This window comes from Leucoraja erinacea, chromosome 33 (assembly GCF_028641065.1).
Source record: "Leucoraja erinacea ecotype New England chromosome 33, Leri_hhj_1, whole genome shotgun sequence".
Classification (NCBI taxonomy): domain Eukaryota; kingdom Metazoa; phylum Chordata; class Chondrichthyes; order Rajiformes; family Rajidae; genus Leucoraja; species Leucoraja erinaceus.
Window position 1 is genome coordinate 4,289,364 of NC_073409.1, and position 13,193 is coordinate 4,302,556.

Sequence of the window (13,193 nt, forward strand, 5' to 3'; positions counted from 1 at the left end):
ACTTATTTAGATTAAGTTTAGAGAAAAAGGGAAAAAATAAAAACCCTGGATGGCACAGTGGTGTAGTTTGTAGAGCTGCTGCCTCACCCTGCTGCACACCAAGCAACTTATGAGTAGGAAGGAACTGAAGATGCTGGTTTAGTTGGACACAAAAAGCTGGAGTGGCTCAGCGAGTCAGGCAGCATCTCTGGAGAAAAGGAATAGGTGACGTTTCGGGTCAAGACCCTTCTTCAGATTCAGCGGGTCAAACAGCATCTCTGGAGAAATAGGATAGGTGACGTTTCGGGCCGAGACCCTTCTTCAGACTCTGAAGAAGGATCTCGACTCGAAACGTCACCTATTCTTTTTCTCCAGAGATGCTGTCTGACCTGCTGAGTTACTCCAGCTTTTTGCATCTATCAAGTGAAATATGAGGGGCTGTTCCCCCAATTTGCGCTGGGCCTCACTCATTGACGCATGGTAGCACCTGCAATCTCACCATACACTTGAAAAGTCATCCACTCCGGCCACCATTAAAAATAAATGAAAGAACCAATTTCCTTTGTAAAATGGTTGCTCTCGATGTAACATCTTTTAAAAGTGCTTCCTCATCAGTACATTAAACCATAATTATTTTGAAACAGCAGGGTTTTCAATAATCATCATGTCTCAGCTCCTTAGACAGCACAGCATCAAGACAGAGTATTCATAAATTGTGAGCTTTGTATGAACTGATTTTTCATATTGGAAATAATATAAATTGAACCAGATAACCATATAACCATATAACCATATAACAATTACAGCATGGAAACAGGCCACCTCGACCCTTCTAGTCCATGCCGAACACATATCTCCCCTAGTCCCATATACCTGCGCTCAGACCATAACCCTCCATTCCCTTCCCATCCATATAACTATCCAATTTATTTTTAAATGATAAAAACGAACCTGCCTCCACCACCTTCACTGGAAGCTCATTCCACACAGCTACCACTCTCTGAGTAAAGAAGTTCCCCTCATGTTACCCCTAAACTTCAGTCCCTTATTCTCATGTCATGTCCCCTTCATGTCCCCTCCCAGATCATTGTCAAAATAGAATAGATAAGATTGTAATTGAAAGGAAAAGATTATTAATTGCAGTGTTTTCAATTGCAGTAAATCTGAAAGTAAAATTACATAATTGTGTATATTAATACACTTTCACCTGTAACACAATTTTTTACCTATACTCAAATTGCCAGAAATATTACAGAAAAATAGCAATTTCACATAGAAATGACAAACTAAATTTGCATTTTTTTAAAATAGAAAACTAAAGGGAGGGAAAAAAAAGAATCACATAAATAAGGAATGTGATGTTATTCATCAAGGAATCCAGTTTGGTTAACTTAAGATGTAGACCCCAGTGATTGGGAAGAAAGTATTGTGTGTGAATATATATTGGGGAGGATGGGACAAGATAATATGAATGCAATATGGTGCAACACTGCCATCTACAGGTCAGACACAAATATATTACCTAAAAGGACACTTAAAGTGTAGGAAGGAACTGCAGATGCTGGTTTAAACCAAAGATAGACACAAAAAGCTGGAGTAGCTCAGCGGGACAGGCAGCATCTCTGGAGAGAAGGAATGGGTGACATTTGGGGTCGAGACCCTTCTTCAGACTGATGAGTTCCTTCTCTCCAGGACACTTAATGTACTTGGGAAAGAGTGGAACAGGAAGGCAAGCGCAACAAGAGCTGACTTTATCACCCTGTCAAAGAGTCATCGAGTCATACAGAACGGAAACCGGACCATCACCCTAACTGGCCTATGCTGACCAACAAGCCCTGGCCCTGCACTAGTCCCACATGCCCGCATTTGGCCCTTATCCCTCCAAACCTTTCTTATCTATGTACCTGTCCAAATGTCTTCAAAATGTTTAGGAAGGAACTGCAGATGCTGGTTTGCACCGAAGATAGACACAAAGTGCTGGAGTAACTCAGTGGGACATGCAGCATCTCTGGAGAGAAGGCAGCATCCCTGGAGTGACACTTTGGGTCAAGACCCCCCAATCTCTAATATATTGTTACACAAAAAAGCTGGAGAAACTCAGCGGGTGCAGCAGCATCTATGGAGCGAAGGAAATAGGCAACGTTTCGGGCCGAAACCCAAGGGTTTCGGCCCGAAACGTTGCCTATTTCCTTCGCTCCATAGATGCTGCCGCACCCGCTGAGTTTCTCCAGCTTTTCTGTGTAACCTTCGATTCTCCAGCATCTGCAGTTCCCTCTTAAACACTAATATATTCTTGTCTACCTGCATCGCCACTTTGTAAACTCTGGTATTGAATGCGGACACTGAGGGGACAAAGAGTGAGATCAGAATTACCACCCACCCCCCACTTTCTAAACATTGAAATAGTTCAGTGGGGCAAGATTTATATTACAGAGGATCGTAAGTGCTTGGAACGCGCTGCCTGAGGTGATGGTGGAGGCAGAAGCGACAGTGGCATTTAAGAGGCTTTTAGATAGGCACATGGGTATGCAGGGAGTGGAGGGATATGGATCACATGCAGGCAGAAGAGATTAGTTTAACCTGGCATCAGGCTCAGCATGGACATTGTGGGCCAAAGGGCCTGTTCCTGTGCTGTACTGTTATATGTTATATATTCTATACAGGGTTTGTAACATTACGAGGGACTTAAATAGCCACAGATATTTTCCAAGCATCAAACCCTGGCTCATTTAAAAATACATTTTTTTGCTCAGAACTATTTTGACAAATTCTTTAAAAGCCCTGGATTTCAAGTGCCTTTTAATTCATAGCTATAAACAAACACTGTTGAATGTTAACTCTCAGTATTAGGATAATACGAAGTTAGCCCTCGGTATTTATCCCAGTGAGTTATCTTTTATTTATCATTATGCATGAAGTCGGGAATCATTTTTCATTTTGAACTTAAACTGTTTATGAATGCTCAAATATTAAGAGCAACGTGTCACCGTGTTAATGCTCTACAATCAATAATCCATGAAACAGATGAGCAGTAATCCTCATGTACATTTATCCAATGTCTTTGAACTGCAAGTAACTAACACAGAGTGTGTAGATTAAACACTATATCCATCAGCCTGTTGGAAGATAATATAGTTCACATTATCTGTTGAAGCTTTGCAGTGTTTAAACAGAAAATATATTAGTTTTGAAACTTTGCAATTCACGAGCATCATTTCTTGAATACTGTTTGTAGATATTTATTACTGCTACTTACAAATATTTTCTCTGTTAGCCAAATTTTCCAGCATGCCGATGTCAGAATTTCGGGAAATGCTATAATTTAAGGAATCGTCTGTGCATTTTTTTTTAATTGCCAATAACTTATACTTAATGGCAACAGTGACAGTATAAATAATTGGCTTCTATAGGCACTCAATACTTGGAAGATTCATAATCATTCAGTGGAGCAAGCTGCATGCTGGACTCTACAGGAGTCTTGTTTGCAAATGGAAGGAACGGGTTGGGATGGCGTCAAGATACATCAACGGGACAGAAAGCAACGCTAGTGTTAGTCTGTAGCTCCTTCCTCTCAGCAGAGGTTGTAGTGTCGGACACGGTATCATTCATGGAATTGGGAGAAACATGGAACAAAGGTGATTTAATAACAATCACGCTGATCATTGTTCTTCATTGTCACTGCAGTAGAATGGAGGATGGGTTCATGACCCAAATGTATCGGGGACAAGGAAATAGACACAAAATGCTGGAGTAAAGGGCCTGTCCCACCGTACGAGCTAATTCAAGAGTTCTCCCGAGTTTCCCCTGATTCCAACTCGGAGAATTACGGTAATAGCCGCTCGTAGGTACATGAAGAAGGGTCATCAATTTGAACTTATACCAAGCCAATTAACCTACAAACCTGCACGTCTTTGAAGTGTGGAAGGAAACTAAAGATCTCGGCGATCACGGGGAGAACGTACAAACTCCATACAGACAGCACCCGTAGTTGGGATCGAACTCGCGTCTCTGGCGCTGCAAGTGCTGTAAGGCAGCGACTCTATCACCGCGCCACAGAAGAGCCACCCCACTACCTTACTGCCCAGTCATCAATCTAATCAGTTGCCTTATCCGATGATACCAGCTTTTCCAAGCCATACGAAACAGAGTAATCTACTCAAAGGGCTTTTCCATCTGGGAGTCTGCTCATCAAAATGGCCAGCTCCTTTGAGCTCCGTTGAAACTATCTAAACAATCTCAGGGTTTAGTGGCTGCGATATCATCTGTGCTGGTTCCTATTTTAGTTTCTTTCCACGAATAATTGAATTCTATTAAAGCAACTGACCCATTCCCTGATCTTGTCTTAGACTCGTTAAGTTCAGTGTGGTTGATGCAAAACGACAGGGCTGTTGCAACCAGGACTAGGCCTGTAATTAACAGTGATGATTGCACCCACCCCCCACTTTCTAAACATTGAAATAGTTCAGTGGGGCAAGATTTATATTACAGAGGATCGTAAGTGCCTGGAACGCGCTGCCAGAGGTGATGGTGGAGGCAGAAACGACAGTGGCATTTAAGAGGCTTTTAGATAGGCACATGGGTATGCAGGGAGTGGAGGGATATGGATCACATGCAGGCAGAAGAGATTAGTTTAACCTGGCATCAGGCTCAGCATGGACATTGTGGGCCAAAGGGCCTGTTCCTGTGCTGTACTGTTATATGTTATATATTCTATACAGGGTTTGTAACATTACGAGGGACTTAAATAGCCACAGATATTTTCCAAGCATCAAACCCTGGCTCATTTAAAAATACATTTTTTTGCTCAGAACTATTTTGACAAATTCTTTAAAAGCCCAGGATTTCAAGTGCCTTTTAATTCATAGCTATAAACAAACACTGTTGAATGTTAACTCTCAGTATTAGGATAATATGAAGTTAGCCCTCGGTATTTATCCCAGTGAGTTATCTTTTATTTATCATTATGCATGAAGTCGGGAATCATTTTTCATTTTGAACTTAAACTGTTTATGAATGCTCAAATATTAAGAGCAACGTGTCACCGTGCTAATGCTCTACAATCAATAATCCATGAAACAGATGAGCAGTAATCCTCATGTACATTTATCCAATGTCTTTGAACTGCAAGTAACTAACACAGAGTGTGTAGATTAAACACTATATCCATCAGCCTGTTAGAAGATAATATAGTTCACATTATCTGTTGAAGCTTTGCAGTGTTTAAACAGAAAATATATTAGTTTTGAAACTTGGAAATTCACGAGCATCATTTCTTGAATACTGTTTGTAGATATTTATTACTGCTACTTACAAAGATTTTCTCTGTTAGCCAAATTTTCCAGCATGCCGATGTCAGATTTTCGGGAAAGACTTGTCTGTGCATTTTTTTTAAATTGCCAATAACTTATACTTAATGGCAACAGTGACAGTATAAATAATTGGCTTTTATAGACACTCAATACTTGGAAGATTCATAATCATTCAGTGGAGCAAGCTGCATGCTGGACTCTACAGGAGTCTTGTTTGCAAATGTAAGGAACGGGTTGGGATGGCGTCAAGAAACATCAATGGGACAGAAAGCAACGCTAGTGTTAGTCTGTAGCTCCTTCCTCTCAGCAGAGGTTGTAGTGTTGGACACGGTATAATTCATGGAATTGGGAGAAACATGGAACAAAGGTGATTTAATAACAATCATGCTGATCATTGTTCTTCATTGTCACTGCAGTAGAATGGAGGATGGGTTCATGACCCAAATGTATCGGGGACAAGGAAATAGACACAAAATGCTGGAGTAAAGGGCCTGTCCCACCGTACGAGCTAATTCAAGAGTTCTCCCGTGTTTCCCCTGATTCCAACTCGGAGAATTACGGTAATAGCCGCTCGTAGGTACATGAAGAAGGGTCATCAATTTGAACTTATACCAAGCCAATTAACCTACAAACCTGCACGTCTTTGAAGTGTGGAAGGAAACTAAAGATCTCGGAGATCACGGGGAGAACGTACAAACTCCATAGAGACAGCACCCGTAGTTGGGATCGAACTCGCGTCTCTGGCGCTGCAAGTGCTGTAAGGCAGCGACTCTATCACCGCGCCACAGAAGTGCCACCCCACAACCTTACTGCCCAGTCATCAATCTAATCAGTTGCCTTATCCGATGATCCCAGCTTTTCCAAGCCATATGAAACAGAGTAATCTACTCAAAGGGCTGTTCCATCTGGGAGTCGGCTCATCAAAATGGCCAGCTCCTTTGAGCTCCGTTGAAACTATCCAAACACTCTCAGGGTTTAGTGACTGCGATATCATCTGTGCTGGTTCCTATTTTAGTTTCTTTCCGCGAATAATTGAATTCTATTAAAGCAACTGACCCATTCCCTGATCTTGTCTTGGACTCGTTAAGTTCAGTGTGGTTGATGCAAAACGACAGGGCTGTTGCAACCAGGACTAGGCCTGTAATTAACAGTGATGATTGGATCATTTTATGAGCATGACAGCTGAGTTACTGCATGTTATAATAACCAAATGATGTTACAAACCTTAATATATCTCACAAATCAAAATCAATAGCAGCATGCAAAGAGGAGAGGAAATGGCCTTCATCTCTTGTAAAGATTAATTTTGTTTAACAGTACTTAATGGAACTTTTTAAATGCTGAGTTATGGTTTTGAAACATGTCATATGTTCTTAATGTATCTTGCGCCAGTGGTATTATATTCAAAGAGACATTGAGTGTGAATGCACAAAGTCTTTTGCCTAGTGTAGGGGAATCAAGAACCAGAGGAAAGACATAGGTTTAAGGTGAGAGGGGATAGATATTGAAAAAACCTGAGGGGTAATATTTTCATACAGAGGTTGGGTGGGTAAATGGAGCAAGCTGCCAGAGGAGCTATTTGAGCTGAGTTTAGTTTATTAATGTCGCGTATACCAAAGTACAGTGTAATGCCCCTGTCCCACTTAGGAAACTGGAACGGAAACCTCTGGAGACTTTGCGCCCCACCCAAGGTTCCCGTGCGGTTCCCGGAGGTTGCAGGTGGTTGCCGGAGGTTGCAGGTAGTGGAAGCAGGTAGGGAGACTGACAAAAACCTCCGGGAACCGCACGGAAACCTTGGGTGGGGTGCAAAGTCTCCAGAGGTTTCCGTTCAGGTTTCCTAAGTGGGACGGGGCATTAAGCCTTTACTTGTGTGCTATCCAGTCGAAGAAAAGACAAGACATGAATATAATCAAGCCGGCCAGAGTGTTCAGATAATGGGTTTATGGGGCGAAGGCAGGAGAATGGGATTGGCAGATAGATCAGCCATGATTGAATGGTGGAGTAGACTTGATGGGCCGAATGGCTTAATTCCGCTCCTAGAACTTATGAACTTCTGAAAGGATAAAGGGTGGAAACCTGAGGAAGGTACGGCATTACATAACAACAGCATTTAAAAGACACTTGGGAGAGGTTTAGAGGGATATCGACCAAACACGGGCCAAGGGGCGTGACCTAAATGGGGCATCTTGGTCAACATGGATGAATTGGGCCGAAGGGCTTGTTTCTGTGCTGTGTGACTCCATGTCTCTGTGAACCTGGAGAAAACCCACGGGGAGAACGTACAAACTCCGTACAGACAGCACCCGTAGTCAGGATCGAACCCGGGAGCCTGGTGCTCTACCGCTGCGCTGCCGTGCCACCCTGTGATTGATGGCATCAAGAACTTAATGGTTGCCAGGAAGAATCTGGTCGAACCTTTTGATCACGGTCTTCAGGCCCCTGTACCTTCATCCCGATGGCAGAAGCGAAATGAGAGCATGGTGGTGTGAGTCTTTGATGATGTCGGCTGCCTTTTTGAGGCAGCATTTTCTGGAGATCCCTTCACTGGTGGGGAGGTCAGTACCTGCGATAGACCGGGCTGTGTCTACAGCTCGGCCACTGTGTACCACTGCCTGAGCGTTCGACTTATTGACGGTGAAAATGTCCTATTGCTTGTGGCTTTTGTCACCTTACTTGAAAAGAGATTTGAAATATAATCATTGTGTTAATGCAGGGAACATGAGAGCAAATATTCACCAACAAAGATGTGACGCTGAACAGATAATACTTATTTGAGTGATTTATTTAAGGGTGAAATGTTTTCTAAATTCAGATTAATTTATTGTCATGTATACCAGGGTAGAATGACATTCCTCAGTCGCACCTGTTGTGGATAGGACAGGTTTAGAGGGATGTGGGGCAAACGCGGGCAGGTGTGACTAGTGTAGATGGGACATGTTGTCCAGTGTAGGCAAGTTGGGCTGAAGGGCCTGTATGACTCTATGACTCCATGATAATTATACCAGCAACCCTTTGCCTCGTTAGATTATCTGCAATCACATTTTGTGGTAACGAATATTTGCAAAACTGATCCAACACATTCCTTAGGCTTGGATTCGAGGCTGCACTGCTATTCAACATGATCATGGCTGATCATCCAACTCAGGATGATCAGCCATGATTGAATGATTGAAGTAGGTACAATGACATTTAAAGGACACTTGGACAGGTACATCACTAGGAACGATTTAGAGTGATATATGGGCAGGAGCAGGCAAATGGGACCAGCTTAGATGGGGCATCTTGATCATGGATGAGTTGAGCCAAGGAGCCCGTTTCCTGCTGTATGATGCTATTGTCCATAGTATTGCCACCTATATATCTACACATGGCAGGAGAATGGGGTTGAGAGGGAAAGATAGACCAGCCATGATTGAATGGTGGAGTAGACTTGATGGGCCAAGTGGAGGATCTTCTTGTTTTCAAGATAGTTTCCATGCAGATCATTGAAGAAATTAAAAACGTCCCAACTATTTTGTGGCACACGCTCAATTTATGGTGTCGAAACAAAGAACTGCAGATGCTGGTTTACAAAATGAAAAGGCAGTCTGAAGAAGGGCCCTGACCTGAAACGTCACCTATCCGTATCCTCCAGAGATGCTGCCTGGCCCGATGAGTTACTCCAGCACTTTATGTATTTCATTCTCCATTCATAGATTTTAGCAAATGCCAATTAAAATGCCAAATTTGACGAAGAGTTATTCTCAACTTCTGGAAGACATGATCGATGAAAAATCTTTTTATTGTAGCTCATCAACATTGGCTGGCCAACGTTACTAACTGCTGCGGTTTTTATTTCAACTGTAATCAGGTGTGCCTGCCACTAATTGACATGGGGGTTGCCCAGGAATAGCTAATGGTTCAATTAACAAAGTTCAAAGTGAAAGGTCACTAGACCACAATCAGAGATTTTGGCCCCGTGACCTTTCACTTCATCAGAGATCAATTGTCAAGCAGTCAGTTTTTGGATGACTAAGTCCATCAGCGTTTATAAGAGAGATTGCAATGTTAATGCATTTATCCCTGGGTCAGCTGCATAGTTAAATATATTGCTGACCCCTGCCAATTCAAGGTCAACAGGCCCAGTTTTACAAAGAATAAAGTAATTCTGTCAAGTGCAGTGAACTTTGCAAACCTTGCTCAAAGTGATGAAATGGGGGAAGATTAACATTGAAAGGTTCTAAATATCCCGCAGCTCAGGGATTTGCTTCCATTTAAATCCTGTGGTTTATTGGCAGTTAGAAGATGGAACGCTAGATAATAAACCTTAAAAATACATGGGAGAAGTGGATGTCCAGGCCAATAGTTAACAAAGATTTCAATAACATTTCCTTAAAACCTAAATGGGTTTGATTTAGGTTGGTGCAAATTTCTGCAACAGTTACAGATGGGTGGGATCATAGAGCTTCATACCATGGAAACAGGCCCTTCAGCCCACCTTGTCCATGCTGACCAAGTTTGGCATACTAGGCTTGGCCCATTTACCTGCATTTGGCCCATATACATCTAAATCCCTTCCTATTTGTCCAACTGTTGTCCAAACAGTCTGTGGAATTCTCTGCCTCAGAGGACGGTGGAGGCAGGTTCTCTGGATGCTTTCAAGTGAGAGCTACATAGGGCACTTAAAACTAGCAGGGGATATGGGGAGAAGGCAGGAACGGGGTACTGATTGGGGATGATCAGCCATGATCACAGTGAATGGCGGTGCTGGCTCGAAGGGCCGAATGGCCTACTCCTGCACCTATTGTCTATTGTTACATTTCTATACAATACCCACAAATCTAGCTGAGATACTTATTGGGCAAGCAGTCCTTTCCACAATAGTTTGACCTATTGGATGTAAATTGACGCCCTATTATAAAATCATGTACACCATCTAGCCTGGTACATTAGCACATTGCCCATGGCAGGTCTCAACTCTTAAATGGACAATGACATCTCCATAAGCAGATGGATAAGGCCTCCATATAAAGACTCAAGACTTTACTTGAAGTCCATGGAGATCGAGAAGACATTGTCACTCTTTTCACAAACACATTAACAAAAATAGATCAACTGATTTATTATTAACTTCTTACTTGTAGAACCTCACCTCTTGCAACTTTCGCAGGCGTTTCATCAGAAGCTGCTCCAATGGGAGAGAGAGATCAGGATGAAGAAGGTCCGTGATTATGTCGGCCGCTTTCTCACAACAGTAACGCATCCGTTCCATTGACAATGTCCAATGAAAGCCCAAAACATCATCTATCCATGCTCACCAGAATGCTGCCTGATCTGCTGAGGTACTCCGCACTTAGTGTCCTTTTGTATGTTAATCCCCATCTGCATTTCCATATTTAATGAGCCTCAAACAGACATTGCTCCCAAGTGATAGGCCTGATGGGGAACGAGTGTGTGTGTATCTGCGTCTGTGTGTTTGCGTCCGTGTATCTGCGTCTGTGTGTGTGTCTGTGTATCTGCGTCTGTGTGTATGTGGTTGTTTATTTCTCTGTGCGTGTGTGTCTGTGTGTCAGAGTCTGTGTGTGTGTAGGTGGTTCTGTGTGTGTTTCTATCTGTGTGTGTGTGTGTGTGTGTGTGTGTGTGCGCGCATGCGTGTGCGTGTGCGTGGCTGCCACGGCATGTGTGTGGGAGTGTGTGTGTGTTTCTATCTGTGTGTGTGTGTGCGTGTGTGTGCGCGCGCGCGTGCGTGGTTGTCACGGCATGTATGTGGGTGTGTGTGGGAGTGTGTGTGTGTTTCTATATCTGTGTTTCTGTATGTGTATGTGTGTGTGTGTTTCTGCATGTGTCTGTTCATGTGTGTGTGTGTGTGTGTTTCTGTGTGTGTGTGTTCATGTGTGTGTGTGTGTTTCTGCATGTGTGTGTTGTCTGTGTGTGTGTGTTTCTGTGTGTGTGTGTTCATGTGTGTGTGTGTTTCTGTGTGTGTGTTTCTGTGTGCTTATTTCCCTGTGTATATCTGTGTGTGTGTGTGTGTGATCTCTAAGCTGTACTATGCCATCCTTTGTGACTGAATGTTGATCTTACCGTGCAGCACAGAACAAAGCCAACAAACAGGCAGTCCGTGTCAATGCACAGTAGAGTGTTTACTACAATCCGGGTTCTTGCAGATACTCCAGCGGTAGAGGATGGAAGTAAACAGAATGTGCCTGAACTGATGCACAATTCAGACCATAACAGGTGCAGTCGGTAGATTAATAAGAGAATATCATACATCGTTAAACTAGGATTGATCTGAATCATCCCCATTTACTTGTGATGGCAAATTCTCACCGGATCTAAGGAGTCGGATGGTTCCACAGGGTGGCAGATGAGGTTTGCAGAGTTCTGGAGATGATGCTGACCACGGCTTGCAGGGAGCACAAGAGTCTGCCTCAGGGGTAGACACAAAAAGCTGGAGCAACGCAGCGGGACAGGCAGCATCTCTGGAGAGGAGGAACGGGTGACGTTTTGGATCGAGACCCTTCTGCCTGTCCCACTGAGTTCTTCCGTTTAAACCAGCACCTGCCGTTCCTTCCTACACATTTAGTCTGCCTCAGGGTTTTCTGCTAACAATAGCTGATTTAACCCGCTTGCAACATGAACACAATTAGCCTGAGGAGGCTGAGGAGTTCATTTTTTAGTTCAGAGATACAGGTGGGTGATGTATCGAGTCTGAAGAAGTGTCCTAACCTGATCCGTCACCCATCCTTCTTCTCCAGAGATGCTGCCTGACCCGCTGGGTTACTCCAGCACTTTGTGTACTCTTACTTCTCAGCTTTGTGCTCCATCTCAAATTATTTCCTTATTCCATGATCCTGGGCATCACTGAATTGTTGCCCAATTAAACATTTCCGCAAATGTCAAAACTAGCAACATGTTGCCAGCGCTGAAGCTGGTGGAGTCCAGCATGTGGTTAAATCCAGTGTCAATACTTTCTTAATTTGTCCTAAGTACCATCTATCCCTCGTTCCCCTTCCCTCGTTTTGTCCCACCAATGTGACTGACCTGAACTGTGACTGATCTGGGAAACTTTGCTGTGACACTGGGCCTCACCACCGCGGCTAATATGCCGCACCTTCGCCTTGTACAAAGATGGGGTCAGTCAGTTTAGTTTTGGTTAGTTTAGAGATACAACGTGGAAACCGGCCCATCGGCCCACCGACCAGCGATCCCCGTTCACTAACACTACCCTACACACAATTTACCTCTATACCAAGCCAATTAGCCTACAGACCTGTACGTCTTTGGAGTGCGGGAGGAAACTGGAGCTTCCCGGAGAAAACCCACGCAGGTCACGGGGAGAACGTACAAACTCCATACAGACAGCACCGGTAGTCAGGATCAAGCCCGGGTCTCTGGCGCTGTGAGGCAGCAACTCTACCGCTGCACCACTGTGCTGTCCTGTAGAGTTGTATAGAGAGTCATAGAGCGATACAACATGGGAACAACTGGTGGCCCCGACTCAAGCCCAACTGATCCATGACAACCAAGTTGGCATTCTGGGCAAGTTCCATTCACCTGCGTTTGACCCACAACCTCTCAGCCCTTCCTATCCACATCTCTGTCAAGTTCCTGAGAGCAAAGCCAAACACATCTCTCCCCCTCACACGCACACATATATGTCTATTTCTACCTTTCACCTCAGGTATAAGAGTGAGGTGCTCTGCCTTGATTGAACTTGGCTGTCTGAAGACAGAGCAGGAAGTCAACCTTGAACCCTTCCAACTGCACAAACCTCATACCACACCACACATTCACCCAGTTAGCCAGGAAGAGGTTTATAGTCTGGCTTTGAAAAGTTACTTAAACTTAATTAAGCCCACTTTAAACAACATTAAGAGAATCAATTTTCCAATATACTCTGCGTTTACTCAAGTGCACTGAATGCAA